The following is a 26,636-nucleotide window of genomic DNA, read 5'->3' as shown; positions in this document are numbered from 1 at the left end:
AACTTTATTTGACCATCAGCTGGTCTTATTTTGAAATTTCTTTTCTGGGATTCTTTGGTAGGAGAGACAAAATTATGCGATAAACCTATACTAAATTTAAAATCAAGATGCAGTAGAAATAAACACACCAAAACACGTTAAATGCTACTAGGAGCACTCCCGAATCATAATTTACAATGTATATACATTGTAAATCCCAAATTATGATTTCCAAAGTTTATACATTGTAAATTATGATTCGGGAGTTAGTCGAGGAAATGAAGCTGGAAAAATGGCAAAACCTCGCAATTTTTTCGTCCAGCATCAATTTGTACAAAAATTTGGGATTAGGCTCATTCCACCCTCTAGTTCATTTTCTATATTGGGCCGTTGTACGCTTTTGGTTTTTTAAGGGTGAAAACTACCCCTAAAAAACTACTTGTAAAAAATTATAAAACAACATTTTAAAATTTAATATTGTCAACATTTGATTCTTATTAGTTACATAATGATTGTTTTATGCTTTAAGATATATTATCATAACATTTCAACCCTTAAAACCACCCTTGTTGGAGATATATATAAAAATTACTTATCCTAAAAGAATAATCTCGGCTTGCATCGATTTACATAAAAATTTGGGACTAGGATCATCTCATACTGTACTTCATATTCTGTAACATGCTCAAGGGCGTCGATTATCTTTAGGGGTGTAAACTACCCCTGATTTTCAAAAATTATATAAAAACGTTGTAAACTTTAATATGGGTAAAATTTGGTTTTGATTGGCTAAAAATAATGATTGTTTTATGCTTTAGGATATAATATCATAATATTTCAACCCTTAAAAACCACCCTTAAGAACATTGTAATTTTTATAAGTAGATAATTTAATAGATCTATACAGAAAAAAAGTAGAATTATAGAATTACAAAAACATTTATTTACACCAAAATACGAATTTACAAATATGTAGAAGTACAAATACAAATAGTTTTTAAGTCATCTTCCAGTATACGAACCAGTTCTGTGGTATTATACATGCATTGAAAATGGTCCATAAACGCACTATTCGAATATTTCGAAAAAAAAACGCGTTTTATAAACATAGCTCCTTCATTTTTGGCGATAAAAAGATTTTTCAAAAATGATTTTGTAGGATTTTTGAAGAACTATAAGACTGTGTAAATTAAATTACGTTAGATCTCTTAATTCTTAATTCGGGTGGGTTTAAAGGGCTCGAATAAGGGGTGTTTTCTCGTAAATAGAGGATTTAAACAGCTATATCTTGCTAACTGTTCACTGTAATGAAAATTTATGCACAAGGGAATTTTGGTTATTAGAAAAGCTTCAATTTAGTAGTATATCATTTTTTTCGTATATCCAGTATTTTCTGAGATATTAGGAAGTAAAACGGGAAAAATAGGAAAGTGCAAAAAATCAATTTTTTTTAACTCCAATTTTTCTAAAATTTGGCCTTCTAAATAGGTCAAACTTCTTGGGTGTATTGACAATATAAATATACAAGGAACTACAGAAAGGTGAAGACCAATTTTTAATTAGGAGGGTAGTTAGGGGGTTATTTTCACTGATTTTTTCGTAGAGAAAAGCAGGTACCAACAATTTTTTTATCATAAATCGCTCTATTTCATGACAGAATTTTTTGATTATTATTCTTTGAAAGGTTTAATTTTCTACTTGAAAACAGATAATTTAAGATTTCCTCGAAAATGCAAAGTTTTCCCGTTATTTGGCTTTGAATATTTCAAATTATGCATTTGACGAGAAAAGCTAACTTTTAACATGCCGTATCTCGGTTTGTATTGGTCTTAAAGATATTATAGAAAAATAATTTAGATTGTTTTACTAAAACATACAATTTTGTTATCTGCAGTTTTTTTGATTAAATGCATATTTTTCGAGGTATTCTTAAAAAAACCCTCTAAAAAGTCGATTTTTTCGACGAAAAACTGAAACTTTCAAGCGCGAATAACTCGAAAAATATTAGTTTTACGAAGAAAATGTAAAAAACATTTTTTTCTTAGAATTACTTTGTACATCGATTTACATGGTTAAAATGTAATAAAAAATTCCCGCCCCCGAGATGGGGTGGCAACCACCCCCAAGGTTTTAGCGTACAGCGGCATTATATAGAAAATGATCCTTGGACTATTCCCTACATTCTGTGAAAATTTCAAGTAAATCCATGCTGAACGAAAAAATTGCGAGCCAAAATGCTTCATTTCCTCCACTAAGTGCTCCTAGTAGCATTTAACGTGTCTTGGTTTGTTTATTTCTACTGCATCTTGATTTTAAATTTAGTATAGCAATTTTTTGCAGTTGGATGCATCTTAAGAACCAAAACATCGAAATGTATAAATGCATTACTAAAGAGATATGGACTAAAATACAAAATACGAGCTGCAAAAGAAAACAAATGTTTAGAAATTGAAGAGTTACAGAGAAAACATGGTTCATTTAATATGTATAAAAAAATAAAAGAACTCGCGGAACAAAACAAAAAACTTGCAAATAATATCGTTGATAGAGACGGAGAACTGATTATCACTGATTTGGATAAAATAGACAGATGGAAAGACTACATTGAGGAAGTGTTTAATGATAAAAGGCCTGAGCTTGAAATTAACGAACTAGTTAATTACTAGTTTCACTCTAGGATGTACCAAAAAATCTATGAACAATTTGGTGACACACCAGTGGCGTACTGAGCATGGTTCCGCGCGTTCCGTGGAACCAGGGCCCGGGCCCCAGAGGGGCCGCTCTAGCGCCCTTTTTACTTCTTTTATTTCTAACTTGATATGGGCATTTTGAACCACACAAGTACCTACACAGGAAATCTAACTGCTTAATAAATTTTAATTTTTGTGTAGGTACTTATTATTAATTTAATTTATTAATTTATTATTGAGTCCGACGCTCTTATAGGGCATAAGGACAACGAGAAGAAGAAGAAGAAGTGTAGGTACTTATAAATAAAAAAAAACGAAGAATACCTACCAATATCAAAATCAAAAAATTTAAAAACAATATTTATTAAGAAACACAGGGACTGGATAAGTCCGAAATTGGATGAACTAACTAATTCCAAGCAATTCTTTTTCTGTACCGTATAACCTAAAAATCAAGCACTTTTCGGGGAAAACTCAAATTTTTTAAAGTACATATTTGAAAAAAGCCATATTTTTGTTTTTTTAAAAAAGTTTCTAACATCAAAAGTAAGTAACTTACGATCAAAAGAATGTTGGTTCATTTTTTTTGTTGGTAATCGTGAAAATCACTCCCAACTCCCAATTAGCATCAAAAATTAAATTAATCGTTACCGCTTCAGATATTACTTTTTATTTTTTAATAAACATTAAATTTTAATGTTTATTATAAACTTTGATATACAATGTGTGTTTTTATTGGGCGAGTGGGACCGCATCCCAACTGGAACCAGGGCCCGCTGATCTATCAGTACGCCACTGTGACACACAGTTTGCATTCCGCAATAACCTTGGAACCATAGAAGCACTATTTTAGTATTTAACTTATGGTACACAGATGCAGATATGTGGGACATCCGGTTTATGTGTTTTATTGACTTTGAGAAGGTCTTTGGTCGAGTAAAACATACTGAAGTGATTGCCATTTTCCAGCAGGTGCGTATTGATGATAAAAAACCTACGCATTATTAAAAATCTTTACTGACATCAACGTGCAACATCAGGATTGACCGAGACACTTCTGAAGAACTTCAAATACGAAGAGGAGTAAGGCAGTGTTGCATTTTGACGCGGATGACACGGTGTTAATTGCGAGCAATTACGAAGAACTTCAACATCTGATTGATAGGTTTACCACAACATGTGATGAATATGGACTCAAGCTAAACACCGTAAATACCAAGGTGATGGTTGTCAGTAACACGCCAATACAACCGGAAGTAGTAACAGCTTATGGTGAACAACTGGAGAGAACTAACAGTATCACCTACCTTGGTTGTAATCTAAATGAGAACTGGGACATGAGCAAAGAAATTAAAATACATACTGTTATATTCCTATTTGACATAAGAAATAAAAGCCTATAGTTATATTTAAAATTCAAATAAAAATAAAGGTTTTCGTTTTTCTCGACCGCGGGCATGTAAATTTGGAACACCCTGTATAAAACAAATTATGTATAGGTAGTTTTTAAGAAAGTGTTTCGGAGAAGTGTTTACGAACCCCAGGAGCAATACGACTCAAGTAAACAATTAGAGTGATCTTTAAAAAAAAAGTGTTCGTGGAAAGGTGTGAATAACCACCGATAATTCATATTCTAGCAAATAAGATAATAGGTTATTAAATTTGTAAAGAGGGTTAATGTGGAAAGTAAAATTGAAATGGGGAATATTATTTTTTCTTGAAATCCATTAAGATATTTAGAAAAAGGAAAGTTTGTGTTGGTAAATACGGATAACTGAAAGTTGCCTTGGATTGGTTGATTTTTGAATGCTGGAAGGGGTATTTGGAAGGAGGAGAATGAATGAGCAAAGAGAGTCAGTGTGTGTTTAGAGCGATCGAGAGGCGAAGTCCAAATTTAGAGAAGAGTGTACAAAAAAGTGAAACGCCGGGTTGGTTAGTTTTGTCTTAAAAAAATAAAAAGTAAGATATCGTGGAACGAGTGATAGACCGAGTCGAGATAGTATATAACTCCTTGAGTCTAGAGTATCCCGGTTTTGTTGAAGTGTTTGAAAAAGGTAGAACACAGCATCAGGAGAAGGCAGGAACGAGGGCTGTACGAGGCTTAGTTTTCAAAGAAGCAGAGGCATTACTGAAAGACTGGGACGAGTCTTTGGATCGCAACCCAAGCAAATAGGAAACGTGTTTTATGTGAAGACATTGTCAAATCGTCAGTAAAGGTCAGTCTAATTTGTTATGACATGAATGTATGGTTTGTGTATTAAATACCACATTGAAAATTGAGCCACACAATCACTATTAAAAAATTTTCATCAAACCTAAATCAATTTGTTACTGATAAATCATAATAGTTCATTATAAATAAAATAAATTTGGAGACAAAAAGAAATAAGATTCCCATTTTTGTAACTGTTGTAATAAATAAAGATAGAAAGATAAGATATAAGAAATATTAAGCAGTTATTGCCATTTAGATAAAATAAACGATTTTTATAATTTCTAATTGAAATCCGTATGTGTGTATTATTTTACTCTCTTTTATCTATCCTGATTAGGAATCCACTGAGAAATACTTTGAAGCCACGAAAGTAAGTAATTGATATTATAATTTAGCCCTGAGATTGACACTATATTGGTATTTGATCTGTTTGATTAATGAGATAATTATTGATTAATTAATTAAGATAAATTACATCTGAGAACATCATTAGATTTCAAAAGTAAGATCGCAACAATACATACAGAGAAGGTCAGAGCTGCATTCTTTAAGATAAAAAACTGTTATGTGGAAACAACATTACTTTGAATCTGAAAATTAGATTAGTAAGATGTTATGTGTTCTCTACTCTTTTGTATGGAGTCGAAGGTTAGACTTTAACAGATACACTTTTCAAGAAACTGGAAGCATTTGAAATCTGGGTGTATCGGAGAATTTTAAGAAATAGGTTGGGTGGATAGAGCTAGTAACGAAGTTGTTTTGCATCGGATGGAAAAAGTCACGGAAGTCCGTTAGAACAGTTAAAACTCGCAAACTTGAATACTTTGGCCATGTTATGCGACACCCAGAGAGATATAATATCCGCCATTTAATAATACAAGGCAAGGTAGACGAAAGAAGAGAGCCAGGTCCAAGAAGAACGTCATGGCAACCTAAAAGAATGGTTTAACAGATCCTTTGCATACCTTTTCCGAGCTGCCGTCAACAAAGTTAGTATAGCCAATTTGATAGCCAACGCTCGATAATTGAGCACGGCACATGAAGAACAAGATTCGTGTTCATAAAACTTTTGCATTCGATTTGTAAGAGCCTTAAGAAACTTTGTGAACTAAAGCGATGATGACGAAATGCAAATTGCATTATTTAAACAAGGAAAATGCATTTTACAAAATGCATTTTGAAATGATGAAAATTGATAAATTTTTACGGAATGAGTCCATCCCGTAGAGAAAAAGATGTTACAAAAACCAATTATTTTTTCTCTAGGACGTCAAAAACTTTTCAATAACTTTCTAAAATGCGTATAACATACTGTACTGTACATCACAAAGGCAAAAGAAAATAACTTTTTTTGTGTTGTAGACATAATTTGTTTCGTTTTCCCTTTCTATCGATTACCGTTTAAAACTTTAGCCGGTGGCTCCGGCGGCAAATAATCGTGTTCTTGGTAAAACACACGCACATACACCACTCGCAGAACACAAACTTCTTGTCATCTCAGTGCTGCCAACCACCGAGACACGAAGAACGGATTTGGCTTTTGATATCGGAGGGGGCTATGAGCATGATTAATTGTCTTATAATTCACTACCTGTTATTGATAAAGAGCAGGCATTTGTAACGGGAGAGCAGGTTGGTGTTCCGTGAGGCTACACGTCGCGAAGTTAGGTACAGAACAAATGAACTGCAATTGAAACGTGCCGGATGGAATTTGTCATTGATACGTTGATTAATATGATACGGTATTAATTTATTAGATTCCGTCTATCGTTTTTACACTTTTATGTGTCAAATATAAGTTATGCATTGTGATGAAAATGTAATACGATGAATTTAGTATCTACTAAACAAAACTATTCGCGGTGTGCAAGTACTTGGAGGGGATACGATAAACGATCATGCGCGAACAGCAGAGAAATCTTGCAACTTTCTTAATCAATTGAAATTGTCAAATTGACGTATATTTCATACCTACTGTCATTGAAGAAGAAAAATTATATGTTGCTCTACAATATTGATATGATATACAATTATTATATAAAGGTAAATTAATTTATTGTATTTTGCTTGCAGTACAGAGCGACACGCGAGAGGTGGCGGCTGACCTTCTCGTATTCTGCATTTGTCGCTGTGTATTTTTGCTCAAGGTCACGCGCCAGCACTGGCTTGTCAGGTTGTCAGCCGCCACCTCTCGCTTGTCGCTCTGTACTGCATTTTAATAATTAATTTTATTTACTACATACAATTGTTTAGGTACCTTTTAATAACATAACCTTAATATCAATTTTCTTCTTATAATTTGTTTTTGACTATGGCCTTGACAATTATCCAGCAACCAGATTAATATAATTGGCCAATATAATAAAAAGTGCGAAAAATGTTGCCGAGCTATGAAGCCAGGTGTCGCTTTTCCAAACTTGCACGGTCGCAATAGGACTGTTGGCATAAATTAGAGCATTTTAGGTAGTACATTTTTGTAAATTAACATTTATTTCTGTTTTAAAGATTTTTTTATCTTGATGAAAGCTGATTTTTCCTTCACACTGTTCATTTAAAATAATCAAATATCTGCCAAGAATTAGTGATTTGTAATTGTGATACTTGTTGTTACTTAACCAATAATTGTTCTGGTGTCATATTTTTTTATATTGTGCTACCCTTGAGACAAGCGTCTGCAGCACTTTTATACTGACTGCAAAAACAGTTTGCACGATTCGTGCAATCGAAAATCTCCTAATAGTAGGGGAGGAAAGTATGCTAAATTTGCAGTTACTCGAGCGTTATGGGGACCGATTGGGTTGTGAAGAGTGGGTCCTAAAACCAAAAAAAGTTAAGTTAAATTTTCCATTTTAGTGGGGGACTTTCCATTTTTTAATTTAATTTTCCATTTCCAACAATCATTTTTTCCGATTATAGCGCCATCTATCCATAATTCGAAAAAATGTCTCGAATAAAGGTACTTATTATTACGCAAGGAAGCCAAATCCAAAAATTGGGGACTTCTATTTAAGATTTTAAAGTAACTCCCCACCTCACCTCCGTGGGGGTCGTGTTAGGTGTCATTCGATAGATTTTTCAAAAATATTGAATACTTGTATGTATTTTCCAGTTTTTCGATCTAATGTTCATTTCGCGAAATTACGCGGGGTTCGTATTTAAAATTTAAAATTTACACCCAACCCCACTTTGTGGTGGGTATTGTTTGATATCATTCGATAGATTTTTGAAAAATATTGAACAGGTAGTTTTTAGTTTTTCGATCTGACGTTCATTTCGCGAAATATTCGCTTTTTTTTGTGAAACTTTGTAACTCACCCATTTTCTTACGCCCCACTCAAATCGTCAGATTTTTGAAATATAACACTGTTTTTCATGTACTTAACTTAATCTGACTAAATCTTAATCTGACGATTGCGAGTTTATCTAAGGATATATTTTTTTCGGACCCCCCTTAACGAACTCCCCTGTATTAAGAGCCAATATATATGATAGAGGTACATTTACAGAGTACAAGGTTTCTCCCCATGTGATAATCTGACGCGCTCAAGTAATTGCAAAACTCTCCGCTTGGGCTGCCCTACAATAACAATTATAGGCCATCTCAGCTGGGTTATACAGGGTGTTTCAGTAATAATTGTCCATATAATAACTGAAGAAACCTTAGCACAAAATACGAAGATTTAACCTAAAACACTTAAATAAAATGTGGATCCTTACTGAGTTACAGGGTGTTTTATCTAAAAATTTAAAAACTATTTTTGTTCAGCATTTTAAAACTATTCGACGTATCCTTTTCATACTTGGCAGGTAGTATAGACACTGTACAAACTACTAAATTATGTTAAACAAACGTTTCTGGCTATTACCAGAGGCGTACGACGGGGAAAAGTGAATGGTTGATCCTTTCCAAATTCTACGCCACTGGCAAAATTGCTATTTTAGTTCAATTTTTGTATTCTCCAATACTTTATATGCAAATAATATACTCTTCATTCGTAACGATTAAGTCATTAGTTTTCGAGATTTTTGAAGTTAAAAATGAAACGACACGGTTATTTTGATTAATGTCTTGTGTCGCTTCATTTTTAATTTCAAATATCTCGAAAACTAAACATTTTATCGTTACGAATGAAGAGTACATTATTTTCATAAAAAGTATTGCAAAATCAAAAAATTACATTAAAATAGCAATTTCGTCAGTGGCGTAGAATTTGGGAAGGGTCAACCAGCCACTATCCCTTGTCGTACGCCTCTGGTAGTAGCTAGAAACGTTAATTTATATTGATTTAGTACCATTCACAGTACCTGTACTTTCTGCCAAGTATGATAAGGATACGCCAAATAGTTTTAAAGTACTGGGTACAAATAATTTTTAAATTTTAATCATATGAATCATATCATAAAATAATCAAAATAACTGTGCCGTTTCATATTTAACTTCAAATATCTCGAAAACTAATGACTTTATCGTTACCACTGAAGAGTATATTATTTACGTAGAAAGTATTGGAGAATCTAAAAATGGCACTAAAATAGTAATTCCTTCAGTGGCGTACAATTTGAGAGGGGTCAACCATTCACCATCCCCTGTCGTACGCCTCTGGTAATAGCTAGAAAAGTTTGTTTATCATAATTTAGTAGGGTGTCTAGTAGTCGCACTTTCTGCCAAGTATGGTAGTGATATGTTGAATAGTTTCAAAATGCTGAGCAAAAGTAGTTTTTAAATTTTTAGATAAAACACCCTGTAACTCGGTAAGGAACCACATTTTATTTAAGTGATTTAGGTTAAATCTTCATATTTTGTGCTAAGGTTTCTCCAGTTACTATATGGACAATTATTAATGAAGCACCCTGTATATACAGGGTGTCCAAAAACTCTACCGACGGACAAACGAAGACAGGAGATTCCTCAGATAATTTTAAGACATTTTAATCCAATTCATCTAGTCCGAAAATGATTCCTTAGGGAGCTAGAGCTCTTTGAAAATGGCGTCTTGTAATTAGTTTTTCTTAAGTACCTCCAGAACGCTTCTATTTAGGAAAACGAAAATTGGTACACATATTTATTTTCCAGAGATAAATCGATTCCATCTATTGCGAATTTATAGTACCGGTGATAGGCGTTCGTTTTGGGTAGGGTAACGGTTATTTTATCGCATAACTTTTATGTCTGCAACTATTAAGCATTTTTGATACTGGATTATTAAATTGTGAGGTATTCTAGTACTAAAAGGGTATTCTTGCTTTAAGTCGGTAGGATATACCGTTTTCTAGAGAAATGGATTTGAAAATTTTTCGTTTTTTGAATTTACAAAAAAAAATAAAAAAAAACATTTAGAAAAACGAAAACTGGTACGTTTATTTATATTCCAGAGATGAATCGATTTCATTAATTGCGAATTTCTAGTACCGGTCATATGAGTCCATTTTGGGTAGGTCAACGGTTATTTTATCGCATAAATATTTGTCTTTAATTTTTAAGCATTTCTGACTCTAGATTATTAAATTATAAGGTACTCCAGTACTAAAATTTATTCTTGATTTAAGTTGGTAAAATACACCGTTTTCTTTGAAAAATTTTTTCTTTTTTTTTCAAATTCAAAAAATTCAAAGATTGTTCTAGAAAATGGTGTGTCCTACCGACTTAAATCAAGAGTACCTTTTAATACTAGAATATTTCACAATTTAACAATCCTGTATAAAAAATGCTTAAAAGTTAAAGACAAAAAAGTTATGCTATAAAATAACCGTTGCCCTACCCAAAACGGACGCCTATGACCGGTACTAGAAATTCGCAATTAATTAAATCGATTTATCTCCGGTAGATAAATATGCGTACCAATTTTCGTTTTTCTAAATAGAAGCGGAGGTATTTAAGAAAAACTAATTACAAGACGCCATCTTCAAAGAGCTCTAGCTCCCTTAGGAAGCATTTTCGGACTAGATGAATTGGGTTAAAATGTCTTAACATTATATGAGGAATCTCCTGTCTTCGTTTGTCGGTAGAATTTCTGGACACCCTGTATAAGAAGAACGAAATGTTTTGAAAATCTGCTTACCGGGCGATGAGAACATCTCCTCATCGATAGAAACAACAGTGATATGTGATACAACAATATATTGTATATTATACCGTTTTGTCCGCTGGCTGGACCATTACGTATAGCGGAAATAACCTAGATGAACAATGACAAATTTTCTTCAGAAGAAATTAATAGTGACGAAATTTTGCCAAACATAGAAAGAGATAAATTGTAAAAAAGTCTGCATGAATTAAACTTTGTTTGGAACGATAGAAAATTGGTTATTGAAAAACACATAATTGTTGAATGAAGTAATAATGTATGTGGAAAATGACGAATGAATTGATGATGATGTAGTAAATTGTTGAAAGTAGAGCAAGGATAAGTACTCGAAAATGAAAACAGCGTAGTTGGCGGATCAGAGGAAAACCCGAAGAAAACAGAAGACATACAGGAAGAAGAACTAGTGGAAACCATAGGAAAGTTCTAAACGATCGATAGAAAAATGTAAGGATAGTGCAGGTATCAGTAGCATAAATATATACCAGTAAGAGGCAGAGCCGGATTTAAGACAGTGGGGGCCCCTGGGCAGAATTGTTGTGGGGCCCTACCTCCTACCATTAAAAAAATGTTGATCTATTTTTATAAATATAATTTTAAATAATAAAAAGTACAAGAGCTGTAATTTGTTACAGTAAAATATTAAAAATGATAGTAAGATGTATTGTTTTAAAGTCCGGGAACTTTTCGAGATATTTTAATTGAAAATTTCTTGATTATGTGGGACATATCTAGTTGCATTAAGACATCGTGACCAATGCTCATTGTAGAGAGATGATTCAAACACTCTTGGCCCATCATAGACCGAAGTCGATTTTTAATTAATTTATATTTTGTGAGCGATCTCTAACCACTGCAGTTAGTTCGCATCAGAACTAAATATAAATAAAGTGTCACCTCAACATTTGAAAAAGCATCATTCATATTATTTTCTTTTAGCAATTGGTACATTTGAAGTTCTTGGCTTATATTTGATGAGCCGATTTCCTCTTTAAATGAATTGAAGAATCTTACAAACTGTACCAGATGGACACATAAGTTTTCATCTAAATCATTGCTATAAATGTTGGTAAGCTTTAGTGAGTGAGCTTCAATTTCATTGAGAGTTAAATTTTCCAATTTTCCAAAATGATGTAAAAACCCAAAATTGGAATGAATGGATTCATATGCAGGAAGCCTCTGACTTAAGAGGTAATGAAGTGATCTCTAATAATGATAAAATTTTGAGTTCTAAACTTATCTGATGTTCACATATCTTTCGAAATTTTCACGTATTGACATTGACTGTATAATTTATTTAAGTGATCTAAGTGCTGCCACTCCTGAATTAAGGTCAATATTTGTATCTTGAAGAATACGACTTGTTCTGTTTGTCCTCACTAATATCCTCTCTGTTTCCAGTAAACACATTCGATCATAGGTACAAACCATTTGCAATGCTACGAGTTTTAAATTGTTGCTCATAGTCTTCCAAAATTTTGGATAATGCTTTAATCTGATTATGACCTTTAACTAGTTCTTTTGCGGCATTACCTCCATGGCCATCTAGTAGTATTTGCTCTTTTAGGAACAATAATATTTTTGCCACGGTCTGCGTTGCTGTTGCTTAAAGACGCAGCTTTAAAACATTCTGTTAAGTTGTATCTATATGTAGAGGAACTGAAAAATACATATAGCTAAGAAATTAAAAAATGCTGTGCTATGCTATTGCATGATAACACTCAGTTGCAGCTTTTGAAACTAAATTTAGAGAGTGGGCGACACGGGGAATCCACAACTCCAAGATATTAAGGTACGTATCCATACGTGGGTGCTCTGTGCTCGGTGTAGCAGCTCCACATAGTGGATACGTTTGTGCTCGCCACACGGCGCTCATTTTCTTTGATTCAACCGGTTTGAGCAGGTATCCATTTGAGCAGCTACACCGAGCACGGAGCACCCACGTATGGATATGTACCTTTTTGTTCTATAATTTCAGCCTGAACACCATTGTATTTTCCACTAATAATTGACGCATTAACGTAGGACGGTCTCCTGCAGTTTTTAAAATCGATATCATGTTCTTGCAAAATTGTCATTAGAGAATTAAATATATCTTCTGCTTTATGACCACGATTTGGTAAAAATATGGTAAACTTTCTACAGGAGTGAAACCTTCTATATAACGAAATATCACATTTAATTGATTAGTATGAACTGAATAATATTTTGACTTCTTAATACTTGAAACTATTTCATTTAATACGTTTTGACCCATCGGATGTACAATTTCCTCACATATGGTTGATGAAAGATAGTTGACATGTCTGCTTCCAGGATTTGAATATTTTTTTAAAATATGGTGCTTGAAAAATTGATCATATTCAGCTAACAACTGGAGTATTCCTAATTAATTTTCATTTTGTGATGAACTCGACAACTCATTTTCGCTGCGAGATGCTAAATCTCGTTCACAAATAAACTTTATAACAGTAAAATTAGTTTTTGAGTTACCATTTTATTCTTAGTAATTCTGAGTAATTCTTTATTCCTTCGGCCTGTTTTGCTATTTCAATATCAATACGCCCAATTCTTTCGTGTGCTTTAGACATATCGTGATCCATAAGCCTAATATCTGCATGTTTCCAATCACAAAACCCTCTGTGACTAAAATGTGTACGAACACTAGATAACAATTTACAAACGAAGCAATACACTCACCCGGTGGAAGGTGAAAAACATAACCATGAACAATTATATTATCACTCCTACGCTCCTTCATTTTATACTTGTCATACATTGTCGAGTTCCTGTATCTCCTGCCAATATCTATTTAAATGAACCTCTTATGTTTGGGGCTTTGTGGGAGCCCCCGAAATGTGGGGGCCCCGGGCAGCTGCCCAGCTTGCCCCCCCTTAAATCCGGCCCTGGTAAGAGGGCAGCTTTTTTAAACATACTAAATTTCGCATGCAACCAAGTAACTGTCTAACAAAGAGAAACGAGATCTAACGTATATATTCCTCGAAAACTGGAAATAAAAAAAGCACAAAGTAGGAAAGAACGTAAAATCGATAGTTTACTCAATTATTTCAATGTAAAAACTACAACTACATAATAATATTCACCCTTTTACAAAAGATAATAGCAGCTAAAATATTATAATGGGTCACGAAATTGTTATACAAAGTGACAAAAGGATGGTATTATAGTGAAAACAGTAACTGTAATTGATATCAACAGGAATATATAGTAATAAAACAGATAAAGCCAAATACAGGGCTCATCTTCTCGACAGAGGTTGGAAAACTATATGGCAATCTTGACTGTATTGACACATTATTTTGATTGATTATTTTTCAACTTTTTGGAATGTGCTCTATGTTTGAACATCTTATGGTAGGGGAGCCCAAGCGGGGATTTTTGCAGTTACTCAAGAGCGTTTATTATCATTATTATCATATGGGGAGAAACCTGGTGCCCTGCAGATGTACCTCTACCATATATTGGCTCTTCATGCAGGGGAGTTCGTTAACGGGGGCCCGAAAAAAATATCTATGCTTAAAAAAACTCGAAATTGTCAGATTAAGATAAGGTAAGTTAAGTACATGCAAAAGAGTGTATATTTCAAAAATCTGACGATTTGAGCGGGGCGTAAGGAAATGGGTGAGTCACAAACTGTCACAAGAAATAAGCGAATATTTCGCAAAATGAATGACAGATCAAAAAACTAAAAAATATGTGCTTAATATTTTTTAAAAATCTATCGAATGACACCAAACACGACCCACTGAGAGGGGTGGGGGTAAATTTAATATTTTAAATACGAATCTCGCGATATTTCGCGAAATGAACATCAGATTGAAAAACTGTCAAATAAACTTATTTAATATTTTTGAAAAATTTATCGAATGGCACCAACCACGACCACGCACGGTGGTGGGGTGGGGAGGGGTTACTTTAAAATCTTAAATAGGTGCCCCCATTTTTTATTGCAGATTTAAATTCCTTACGAAAAAATAAGTAATTTTTTTTCGAAACATTTTTTCGAATTATGCATAGATGGCGTTATAATCGGAATAAACGATTGTCGGAAATGGAAAATTAAATTAAAAAATGGCAAGCGCCTACTAAAATGGAAAAATTTACTTAACTTTTTTTGGTTTTAGGACATACTCTTCACAACCCAATAGGTCCCCATAACGCTCGAGTGACTGCACATTTAGCATACTTTGCTCCCCTACCGTTACAGTAGTAAATATTTACTGCTCTTAGTACTACTATGCGTTGATCTCAAATTGCATTTTTGGAAATTTCGAACAAGTTGCAGGAGAGCGATATCAATGTTTTATCATAAACACTGGTTCAGAATAATAAGGGGTGCTATGATGGTGCAATGATTTCAAAGAGGCAACAGGTTTAATGGTGATTCTGAAACTGTTCATCTACAAAGTCATCTTTTTCATCTACAGACTTAAGTTATTTTGTTTGGATTTATCAAAATAGAGATAGTAGAATCCTCCTACGAATGTGTGCCACTTAATCAGCATATATGCACTTTACCAGTCCGCTGTCCTCAGTTAAATATCTGAACAAAGGTCCTGTTTCCAAGTTGAAAGGAACAAGGAACAGAGAAGCCGTCTCAAAAGTCCAAATGGCTATGATGATTGCCAACCTCCGTCGCGGAGATGGCACTTTAAACATTTCTTCCTTTTTTTAACTTATTCTTAAAGAAAAAGTATTATAAGTTAATGACATAATATATGTAGAACTTTTCCAAGGATATGTTAGAAATGTCAAGCTGAAGAATAGTATCCAAATTTAAAATTCAATTTTTTTACAACAGTGTTTGAAGATCAAAATAAAACCTATCATAGAGGAAACCTATCATTGATACCAACTCACCAATTTGGATCTAGAGAAAAACACTCAAGTACTGACCAGGTCCATCGAATAAAGGATCTAGTAGAAAAAGCCATAGAAGAGAAAAAGTATCTTTCTGGAGAAAAGTATCTTTCTTTCCCTGTAGCACAACTGTTTGGCAGGGACAGGGTATGTCATAAAGGGCTCGTGCACAAATTGAAATTAACACTGGCAAAACAAATACCACTGGTATTAGAATCATTTATTACAGAGAGATTATTTAGAATACAAGAAAATTAAAGCAGTAGTGACAGAAGGAAGTGTACTCGGCCCGGTACTGTATCTCATATATACAAGCAACATTCCTATTTCAGAACTTGAAATCATATATAGAAAAATGTATTGGTAGTATGGATATACGGTATTTAGCTCTGGAATTGTAACAATAGAAGCAATATTATTATGATACAAAGATTTAAAAACAAAGTTCTGAGGAATATTGTAAATGCTTCCTGGTACATCAGGTACAGCGATATCGACGGAGATCCAGGGATGGAGATTGTGGACCAAACTATAATCAAATTTACCAAAAGTTACGAGTAAAGTCTTCGCCAGTACGTGAAGATCAATGTCATCCACCTTCTTGATAGCACAAACCATACAAGAAAACTCAATAGGAGGAAGTCTTTTGAGTTGGTGATGTGATCTGTTTTAAAAGCAGACCATTGTGCGGCTTATTGTATTTATAAGTTCGTTAGTACCTAAGGAGTTCTTAGTTTATATACCCCTGCAGTAACGTAAAATAAAAGTATTAATTTAAATAATAAAAAAATATATAAAAGGTTGGTTAGCGTCTTACTAAAAAATATCAAAAATTTGAAATAAAAAATAAATTTTTGAAAGATTTCCAAAATTTCTGAAAATAAATATATCTTTAACTACTCTAGTTATGAGCAGTTTATATTATTCCTGCAAGAACTTTAGATATCGAGCTGTGAATTACACATAAATTATCCTGGAAAAACCAAAACATACGGCAGTATAATAGGAAAAAGTAATTCCCAATCACCCTATCCACTAAAAAACTTGTCAACCGTAACTTGACACTTCCATCTCCATATCTACCCCATCACACGTGGTCGCACTACTCTACTCGAAAAAACCCCTCACGCACTAGCAGGGATATATCCTGCGGGCCGCGAGTGTTTTGTTTTGTTTACGAGCGCGCTTCCCGATCGAGAGTTTCCCATCGACGCCCGCTGCGACGGTGGGTTCGAGGTGGAGGTCGCGTGGAGAACTGGCGCGGCGACGACGTCGGAAAAGTGGCGACGGTGACGAGCAGGAGAGAAAGTAAGCGTGCGCCTGTGCCGCCGAGGTTGATGAACACGCGAACGTGATGCTAAGAAGTTTGTTTTGGTTAATGAAAAAACGCCGCTTAACATTTTCGCAGGAGTCAAGACGAGTAAAAAAACGTCAAATCCTGCTTTAATACGTTTTGGGACCAAACGGCTCAAGACTTTACTTTTATATTGACAGGTTCTGAATTTTTAAATAAAAAACCGAAAAAATACTCTTTTATATTGTCACCCTCTCTCTACGTTAAAAAATTAGGATCCTAATAAAAGGACGTAGGAACTTTTTGTTTGCAAAACATTCTAGGATATATAGTACACAAAACTCCATATCACGTATAGTCAATTTATTATAGTATTATACATTTCTATTAAAAAAAGTCTTTTTCTATAAAATTCAAACTTATATCTTTTAACGTTAAATCTTTGTAACAATCCAATTGATTGCTCTGGGTTTATTGAACAGAAATGAAAATAGCATCAAAGAATTATTTACTTCTAGTCATTTGGAAACATTTTTAAAAGGTCTAAATTTTGTCTTAGCTCCACGTTGTTTTTTAATATGTAAACGAATAGTGTCAATATTCCTAGAATCTCCTGTGGCTTGTCAAATACAGCAGCAATGCTTTCTGAAGATCTTGTGATTCATGGACTTATCGATAGGTATTGGCCAATCATTTATTGAACAAGTTGACTAAAATTTATCTACTAAGCTTGGATGCAACAGAAACCTAGCTACATTCAGCACAAAAAAGTGCATCCCGCGTAAAAACAAAAAAAACCTTGGATGTCAGAGGATACCTTAGTATTAGTGGAAGAAGAACAAATAATAATAATCTATCGAACTACACTAAGTGGCGAATTTTGAAGGAGTAGACATCGAAGAGGAGACAAATTTCTATACTTTTGCTCCCTAATAACTACACCATGAATGGCGCTAGCTCCTTAGAGATCAAGCTAAGACTAGCAATAACGTGAACCACAACAGCTAAATTAATTACAATTAGTCCAAGTAATGAAGCTTAAAATAGGACAAAACCTCGCAATTTTTACAGAATCCATCGATTTGCTTGAAAATTTGAAAATAAGTAGTGGATAATCCAAGGATCAAAATCTATATGATGCCAAAAGGCGCTTTTACCATGGGGGTGGTTGCCACCCCATCTCGGGGGTGGAAATTTTTTTGTTATACTTTAATTACAAAAGTTGTTAAAAACGTTCATTCTAAGCAAAAAATGTTCTATACATTTTTTTCGTAAAACTAATACTTTTCAATTTATTCGCTATCGAAAGTGTTAGTTTTATATCGAAAAAATCAATGTTTTTAATAAGTTTTCTGCGAATAATTTCAAAAGTTTTCGTTTTATCAAAACAACCTTACTTAACAAAAATGTACCTTTTGAAAAAATAAACAAAACCAATTTTTTAAATTTTCTTTAGGACCACTAGTAATCGAGCTATACTTTATTATATGTTGGCTCTTCTTCGTTAAATGCTAAATATTGTAGTTCCAAAGTCAAAAGACGGGAAAACTATGCATTTTCGAGGAAAACTTGTTCAAACTAATTTAAAGCACTTAAAAATATCTATCACCAGTAATAAAAAAAGTCTCTAGCTCAAGAATTAAGTGAGTTATAATGAAAATAATGTCAGTCCCCATTTTTTTCAGCGAAAAAGTGATCGCCAGCAACCCTCTAATCACCACCATAATTAAAATTAGTCTAACCTTATTTGGTGTTTTTTACTTATGTATTATTAATAAGTTCTAGAAGTTTGGCCGGCTTAGAATAATTAGTTTTTAAAAAAAATGGAGTAAAGGCGAATAACGAATTTTTGTAGTTTGGAAAAAAATGGCTTCTTCTTCAGAATAGCAAAATTAACATCAGAGATACAAAAAAATGTTTAAATGTGAAATTGTAGCTTATTTAATTTTCAAGAACCTGAATTACAAAAATTTTTTCTACGGCAAAAATTGAGTGAGCTAGTGACAATTAAATCTTGTAATAACAGGCAAAAACCACCTTTACCAACCCTTTCAAAGACACCTCTTTTTGCGACTGAGAATTTTAAAAAGATTTAATATAAATAGGCTTATAGGCCTTGTAAAAACCTACAAAATATATTTTTATCAAACTTTCTAAGATAAAAATAAAAAAGTTATGGTTAAAAAATCAATATATTTTTTTGAAAAAAAAAAGAGAAATCTAATTGGAAGCATAATAATGTAAGTTAGCGGTGTTTTTGGTCATTGGCCTTATTCATTGTTATTTATTTATATATTATAAATAGATTCTATAAGTTTGACTGGCTGATAATGATTAGTTTTAAAAAAACTGGCGTTAAAAGCGAATAACGAATTTTTGTAGTTTGGTAAAAAATGCCATTTTCTTCAGAATAGAAAGATTAGCGTCAGAGATACGAAAAAATGTTTCGATATAAAATTGTAGGTTATTTAATTTCCAAGAATTTGGTTTAAAAAAAATTTTCTACGGCAAAAATTGAGTGAATCGTAATATCGAAAAACATTGATTTTCTCTATACAAATAACGATAAATCAAAAACTATTAATTTTAAAAACTTTTAATTTTACTTTCTTTAATTAATTTTATCAAAAAAAAATGTATAGAACAGTTTTTGCTTAGAATGAATGTTTTTATCAAATTTTGCGGTCAAAATATAATAAAAAATTTCACCCCCGAGATGAGGTGGTAAACACCCCCATGGTAAAAGCGCCTTTCGGAATTATATAGATTTTGATCCTTGGACTATATAGTACATATTCTCAAATTTTCAAGCAAATCGATCCATTCTGTAAAAATTGCGAGATGAAAAGCTTCGGTTTCTGGACTAAATATGGATAGACCAAATAAGGAATAATAAGCTCAGTGTCTTTAATATTTCCATTGTTTTATACACAGCTGAAACGTGATGGCGTCTACAGAAAAATTATATGCGCGTCCTGGACAGAACACAGAACCTACCTGTCAATTCTGGAAGGGCTTAATATAGAAGACAAGTTATTAAAAAAATATACCGAGCATATCTAAATTACTTCGTCTACATAGCCAGAAGAACGGAGGTTATGGAACCATTGGTAGTAGAAGGCAAGGTAAAAGAGAAAGGTCTTCAACACGGTGGGCAGGGGCAAGTCAAATGAAGACTGGTAGAAAAATCCCTGCATGTAGAGTCCATCTGACACAGGATCGCTGCCATTGGAGACAGCAAGCTAACAATATTCAGGGTGTCATCACGCCCTAACAAGGCTCAAAGAATAAGGAGAGGGCCCCTATTAATAATCCCTCTATTTCTATTATGTTAATCAATTTTACACACATTCATTTAGACCAGGGCGCATCTGTAAAAATATTAGTACATTTGGACGTTGAGAGGTGACTCAAGTTTTTTTGGAGAAATTTTTTGAAAATAACTCAAATAATAATATTTGAGTTATCCTCCCTCTCAAAAAGGTCCGGAACATTGTTTAATAATCAAAATGTCAAAAAATTAAGGAACAATTCGATTTTTTTCTTCTTTTTTTGATTATAACTTTAAAAGTATTCATTTACGAGAAAAGTTGTATGTACTGACATATAAGTTGCATAATTAAATTTCTCACGATATAGAATTGGTTAAAAATTTAAAAAATAGTCACCCTAGTTGCAAAATAGCAATAATTGCGAAAAAAACCATACAAAAACAAGTATTCGCATTTTACGTTTTTCAACCATTTATGCTACACTTAGTACCTTCATATTTCACCCAGAAAAACTTTATGATACACTTAAACAATACTGTAAATTTTATTAAGATCAGTTCTATAGATTTTGCAAAATAAATTTTGCAATCCAGCTTTCGCAAAAAAAAACATTTTTTCAAAATGTTACAGGACTGAAAATAAAGCAGATAGCAAGTTAATTTTTTTTTAACTTATAGAAGTGTACTGTACCTTTCATTTTCAATTTGCAAAACTAAAACCCATTGACTACCACGGCGTCAGGATTTTTTTTTAAATGAACATTAATTATTGGTGCTACGCGCAGGACAGCGGATAATTTGCTCTGATTGGGCATTCCAATGACCTTTGATAATGATTGATACATTTTAATTTTTCTTACATTTCGATATAAATAAATAAATTTGTTTATTGCAAAATAAAAACACATACTCTATCCTTTGAAATAACACTTTTTTAGCAAAAACTTTCTTTGTTCATATATTTTAACTTAGAGAATAAAAGTTTATTATTTTTAAACATATGCAATTGTTTAAACAATATTTTACAAACAATAATAAAATTAGTTTGATTTTTGTGGAATTAAAATATTAAAATACAACAAAATATAGAGTAAAAAAATAATATATTAGATAAAGATTGGAAGAAATTTTGGTGGAAATCAACTTGTGTGAATCGAACACCGCTGTCCTGCGCGTAGCACCAAAAATTAATGTTTATTTAAAAAATTTCCTGCCGCCGTGGTAATTATTCGATTTTAATTTTGCAAATTGCAAATGAAAGGTAAAGTACACTTCTATAAGCAAAAAAAATCAACGTGATATCTGCTTTATTTTCAGTCCTGCAACATTTTAAAAAAATTAATCTTTTTTGCGAAAGCTGGATTGCAAAATTTGTTTTGAAAAATCTATTAAACCGATCTTAATGAAATTTACAGTGGTGTTTTACTATATCATAAAGTTTTTCAGGGTAAAATATGAAGGTCATAAGTTTAGCATAAATGGTTGAAAAACGTAAAATGCAAAAACTTATTTTTGTATGGTTTTTTTCGCAATTATTGCTACTTTGCAACAAGGGTGACTATTTTTTAAATTTTCAATTAGTTCTATATACCTAGTAGGAAATTTAATTACACAAGTTTTATGTTAGTACAACTTTTCTTAGAAATGAATATTTTAAAGTTATAATCAAAAACCAATAAAAAAATCGAATTTTTCCTTCGTATTTTGACATTGGGATTATTTAAACAATGTTCCGGACCATTTTGAGTGGGAGGATATCTCAAATATTATTATTTGAGTTATTTTCAAGCTATTTCTGCAAAAAAATTTGAGTCACCTCTCAACGTCCATATCAAAACAGATGCGCCCTGGACTAATTGTGATGGATCTAATGCTGAATTGTATTTTCTCTATAAATTCTATCAGGAGCGATAAAGTCTAGATAGTCTAGAATCCACAAAATTGCAAAACTTGATCGATTCACTAGGTAGTTCTAAACAAAAACTGAAGATTTTTATCTTTAGATAACCAGATCTCTAGTAGATCACCAGAGTATCGATATGGAGTGTGTGATGCCTCCAAAACATTATTTGCAGAAACTTCTTACTACGGGAAAGCAAATTTGAAACTGTTGTATTCCCGAAAATATTATTTGAAAGTGATTACTTACTTTGTTAAAAGGTTGTAGTTTTGAATTACTAGAGAAAACTCACCTGAAACAAATAAAAACAAGTATTAGAACGTCTATGATAACTGAAAATATACAAATTATTTTAAATTTAAAAACAATCATGTTTTACAAAAAACAATAATTAATAGTGTCCTTTCCAAATTTTCCTTAGACTAAAGAATTAGAAATAAGGAAATAATAATTTTTTATTACCATAAAACATTGATAATTTTTAATTTTTTTCTTCGTTCCAGAAACTGGATATTTATGGTCTATTCGGACATCGACTTCGTTTCATCTTTTCAAGGCGCGTCCTAAAATTCTACTTTCTCTAGGTTTGTAATTTAATATTTGTTTTGTTAGTAGATTTTCATCAATTCTGTTCTGTATTCATTTATTTTCTCATTGATTGAGTTTTCTAAGGCCTTTCATTGTTGAGTAAACTTTACTAGCAGAACAGGCAAGAAATGTAAATTCTGGACAGAAAAAAACTTAGATTTTTACAACTCCATCACTTCCTTTTAAAAACATTCACTTAATCTTCTATTTGGATCTAAGTTACTTATTATATGAGCATTTTAATATTCTCCAATAAAAACAATAATACGAAAAATCATATTTTAACAATATAACAGGCAAACAACTTTTTCTTTCTGTTGTAAAATATTGTTAAAGAGAAAACCATACGCATCTTTAATTAGTTGTATTACAATAGCCTCATTAACTATGAAACCCAATACTGTAATTTTTATTGCATCAATGAATCTTGAGGTTGTTTTAGATTTCTGATCAGCGATTAGGGCATTGGTGCATTATATTAGTTACACTACTCCATTTAGTGAACGTCTATTGATGTAGATAATTGCTGACTGTACATGCAATATTTGAGACTAAGTAAGATTAATTTAGCTAATAAGCTAAAACGAAGGTAATTGATCAATTTGATATAAATTGCCTTTCTATTAGTTACATAGACAACAGTGGACGATTATATTAAATTATAAGAGAAATTTTTATCAAATTTTATGTTTAGCTATGATAATATGCACTTTTAAATTTACTACTAAATACAAATATGAATATAGTAAGATGTGAGTAATTGTGACAAATGTTGGTTAGAACTGAGGTGGTTTTATTAATTAATTTCTGCTACTTTTATCCTAGCTCTACTAGACCAGGCTGTATCATCGCCTCCCTTCGGTAAATTATTTCGATTAATTTTTTTGTACAAACTTACTCAAAAAGAGGGCATTATAACAAATCCACAGGGTGTCGGCAGGTGCCGCGGTCGGAAAATTATTAAAACAATTTTTTTGAACAAATTAAAAAAATCAACTTTTTCACTTCGTACAAATTGGTTTTAGATGCCTTGGGTCATTATGAGCCAAAAATGTTTCTTATGATTTTTCTCTAAAATTAATTGTTGTCGAGTTAGAAGCGATTTAAAATTTGAAAAACGCGAAAATGGCCATTTTTGAGGCTTAATAACTCGGTTAAAAATTATTATTATGAAACTCAGAAAGTGACTTAATCGAAGTTTAAAGCCCCGCCTACACGATCCTGAAGAAATTTATGTCATTAATTTATTACTAAGCTGTTATTTTTAATTATTAACAATGAGCGCTAACAGCTTATTGAGGCGGCCGTCGATGTGAGTGCGAAAGAGATGCACCATTCCTGCAGCCCAATGGTGAATCTTACTCGCACTCACATTGACGGCCGCCTCAATAAAATAATAATTAATAATAACAGCTATAGTAATAAATTAATTACCCAAATTTCGTCAGGATCATGTAGGGGGGGGGGGCTTTAAACTTTGATTTAGTCACTTTCTGAATTTCATAATAATAATTTTTAATTGAGTTATTAAGCCTTGAAAAAGGTCCTTTTTGCGTTTTTCAAATTTTAAATCGCGTATAACTCGACAATAATTAATTTTAGAGCAAAATCATTGGAGACCTTTTTTGCTCATAATGACCGAAAAAATCTAAAAAAAAAAATGTACGAAGTAAAAAAATTATTTTTTTCGGCACCTCCCGACACGCTGTGGATTTGTTATAAGGACCTCTTTTTGAGTAAGTTTGTGCAAAAAAACAAATCGGAATAATTTACCTAACGTGGGCGACGATAGAACCTGGTCTATACTGCTTTCCCGTGTTTAGTGGTTTTTACTGATGTTTCTGGTACACTAATTGTAACTAAAGGTCCAGTTTTACAGGTAACATTAGATAATAATTGTTTCATATTCAAAAGTTTCCTATACATAACTCTTACATATCCATTTTTTTTGTGTTCCATGTGTATTACATATTATTTCCTTTTAGGATTTCCGAAATGGAAATTGAAACGTCAAATAAATTTAATTCAAAAGTGAAACTGTGGATTATTGCCACCGAAAATATTAGATTTAATTAAGATACTACAAGAAAATGGCTTCAGAACAATATTATATCTTGATCTTGGTTTATAAATTTCTGCAGTATTTTTGACTTTGTTATGAAGATTAAACGGGTCATACATATCTTTGATCCGATATTTTAATTTCTCCACAATGTTTACTCATTTTTTTGCTTGTTTAATAGTATTACAATGTTAACTCATTTATTTCTGAACAACTTTAGGTTTTCAGGCAACATATTCCTTATTGTAGATCGGGTAGATCATGCCTGCCATGCCAACTTCTTCAAGACCTTCAGATCTCTTGTACACGAGTTGACCCTTAAACTACCTTTTCCAAGACACAATACATGATCAACCTTGGAGGCCATGATCAATACATGATCAATTTACGGGAAGCCTGTGTTCAGCGGTGGAATCAAAACGGCTAAGGATGATGATTATTTATGGTATTACCATGTTCTTATCTTTTCCTCTCTTTCTGCTTTTCATAATATCCAATATTCCATCATTCATCCACAGTATCTTTTTCGTTATTTTATTCTTAAATATTTGTCTTTGATTTCAAAAATGTATATGTGTATTGCGATGTCACTGTCTACATTCACTTTGTTTTCTACTTTAGTCACTTTTGTTGTTTCTTTTCGGTTATTTCTGTTATATTCAATTTGAGACAAAAAGTGAGGTACCTATATTAACCCCTTCAAATTTAATATGTTAAACTTTATACAATGATGGACAAGCTTTTAAATCAAACACCAAAATCAACCCTTTAGTCTGACGGTATATTAATATTTAATTATATTCTACCTACTTCGTTTCATAAAATTTTTGTCGGTGGATGCATTTTCAGACAGGTTGGGATAACAGGGGACGCTGAAATTGGCTTATTCGCTGACGATTGGCCATTTCATAATTAATACGCAAACCAAAATTGTGATTTGGAGAGTCTAAATGCGCTCAGACATGATGTATTGACGGGAATATTATTTTTGAAGAGCGTATATTTCGTCTCTTTACTTTTGTAATCATTAACAATTGAAAAAAATTCAAAAATAAAAAGAAGAGATGATAAACAATACATGGAAGAAAATAATGAAAATTAAATAGACGAATTTAGAAATTTAGAATATTATTTGTAATATAATAATGTTTAGACATGTCTTTAGAAATTTAAGTGCATGTATTATATCAATGAGTGATATTGCTAGTCATGAACATCTAGGAAAACCGATTTCTGAATTTTATTCTTCTTCGAATAATTCTGCCATGTATTTCTTCTTTTTTTTGAGTATTCTTCTATTATCACGAGCAGGTTTTGATCTTCTTTTGTATATTCACCATGTTACGTTATAGATATTTTTAAGTTTTTTTCCACTTATCGTGAAACCAAAAATTGTCAATATCCTTGACTATGTTTACTTTTTGTTTATAACGAGATGGTCAATCGGGTTCTGATAACTTTTACGAATAGTCGGGTAGAGAAAAACAGCGCCAAGAAAACATAACAATACATGGAAAACAAATTAAAAAAAGTAGAAAAATATAAATATATGGGTACAATAATTAATGAAAATAATGAATAAACAGAAGAGATTAAAGCAAAAATAGGACAGTCAAGAAATGCTTTCAAAATGAAAAAATGCTGACAAAATGAAAAAAGTATTTTGTAGCAGG

The 26,636-nt window shown here is 32.4% G+C and overlaps 1 protein-coding gene across 4 annotated transcripts in view; it reads right to left on the bottom strand.

Annotated features, from left to right (window-relative positions):
• Positions 1-17,089, bottom strand: part of LOC114333597 (protein sickie) — an 823,608-nt gene extending 806,519 nt beyond the window's left edge. For 3 of the 4 annotated variants that reach the window (XM_050651212.1, XM_050651214.1, XM_050651215.1), the window contains exon 1: positions 16,842-17,089. The gene's annotated coding sequence lies outside the window, so the exon portion shown is untranslated. The remainder of the gene's footprint in view (positions 1-16,841) is intronic. The other variant, XM_050651213.1, reaches the window with a different exon arrangement.
• Between the last annotated feature and the right edge of the window lie 9,547 nt (positions 17,090-26,636).

This window comes from Diabrotica virgifera, chromosome 5 (genome assembly GCF_917563875.1).
Source record: "Diabrotica virgifera virgifera chromosome 5, PGI_DIABVI_V3a".
NCBI lineage: Eukaryota > Metazoa > Arthropoda > Insecta > Coleoptera > Chrysomelidae > Diabrotica > Diabrotica virgifera.
Note: the sequence above shows the minus strand (reverse complement) of the source record. Positions and strands in the feature narration are given on the sequence as shown.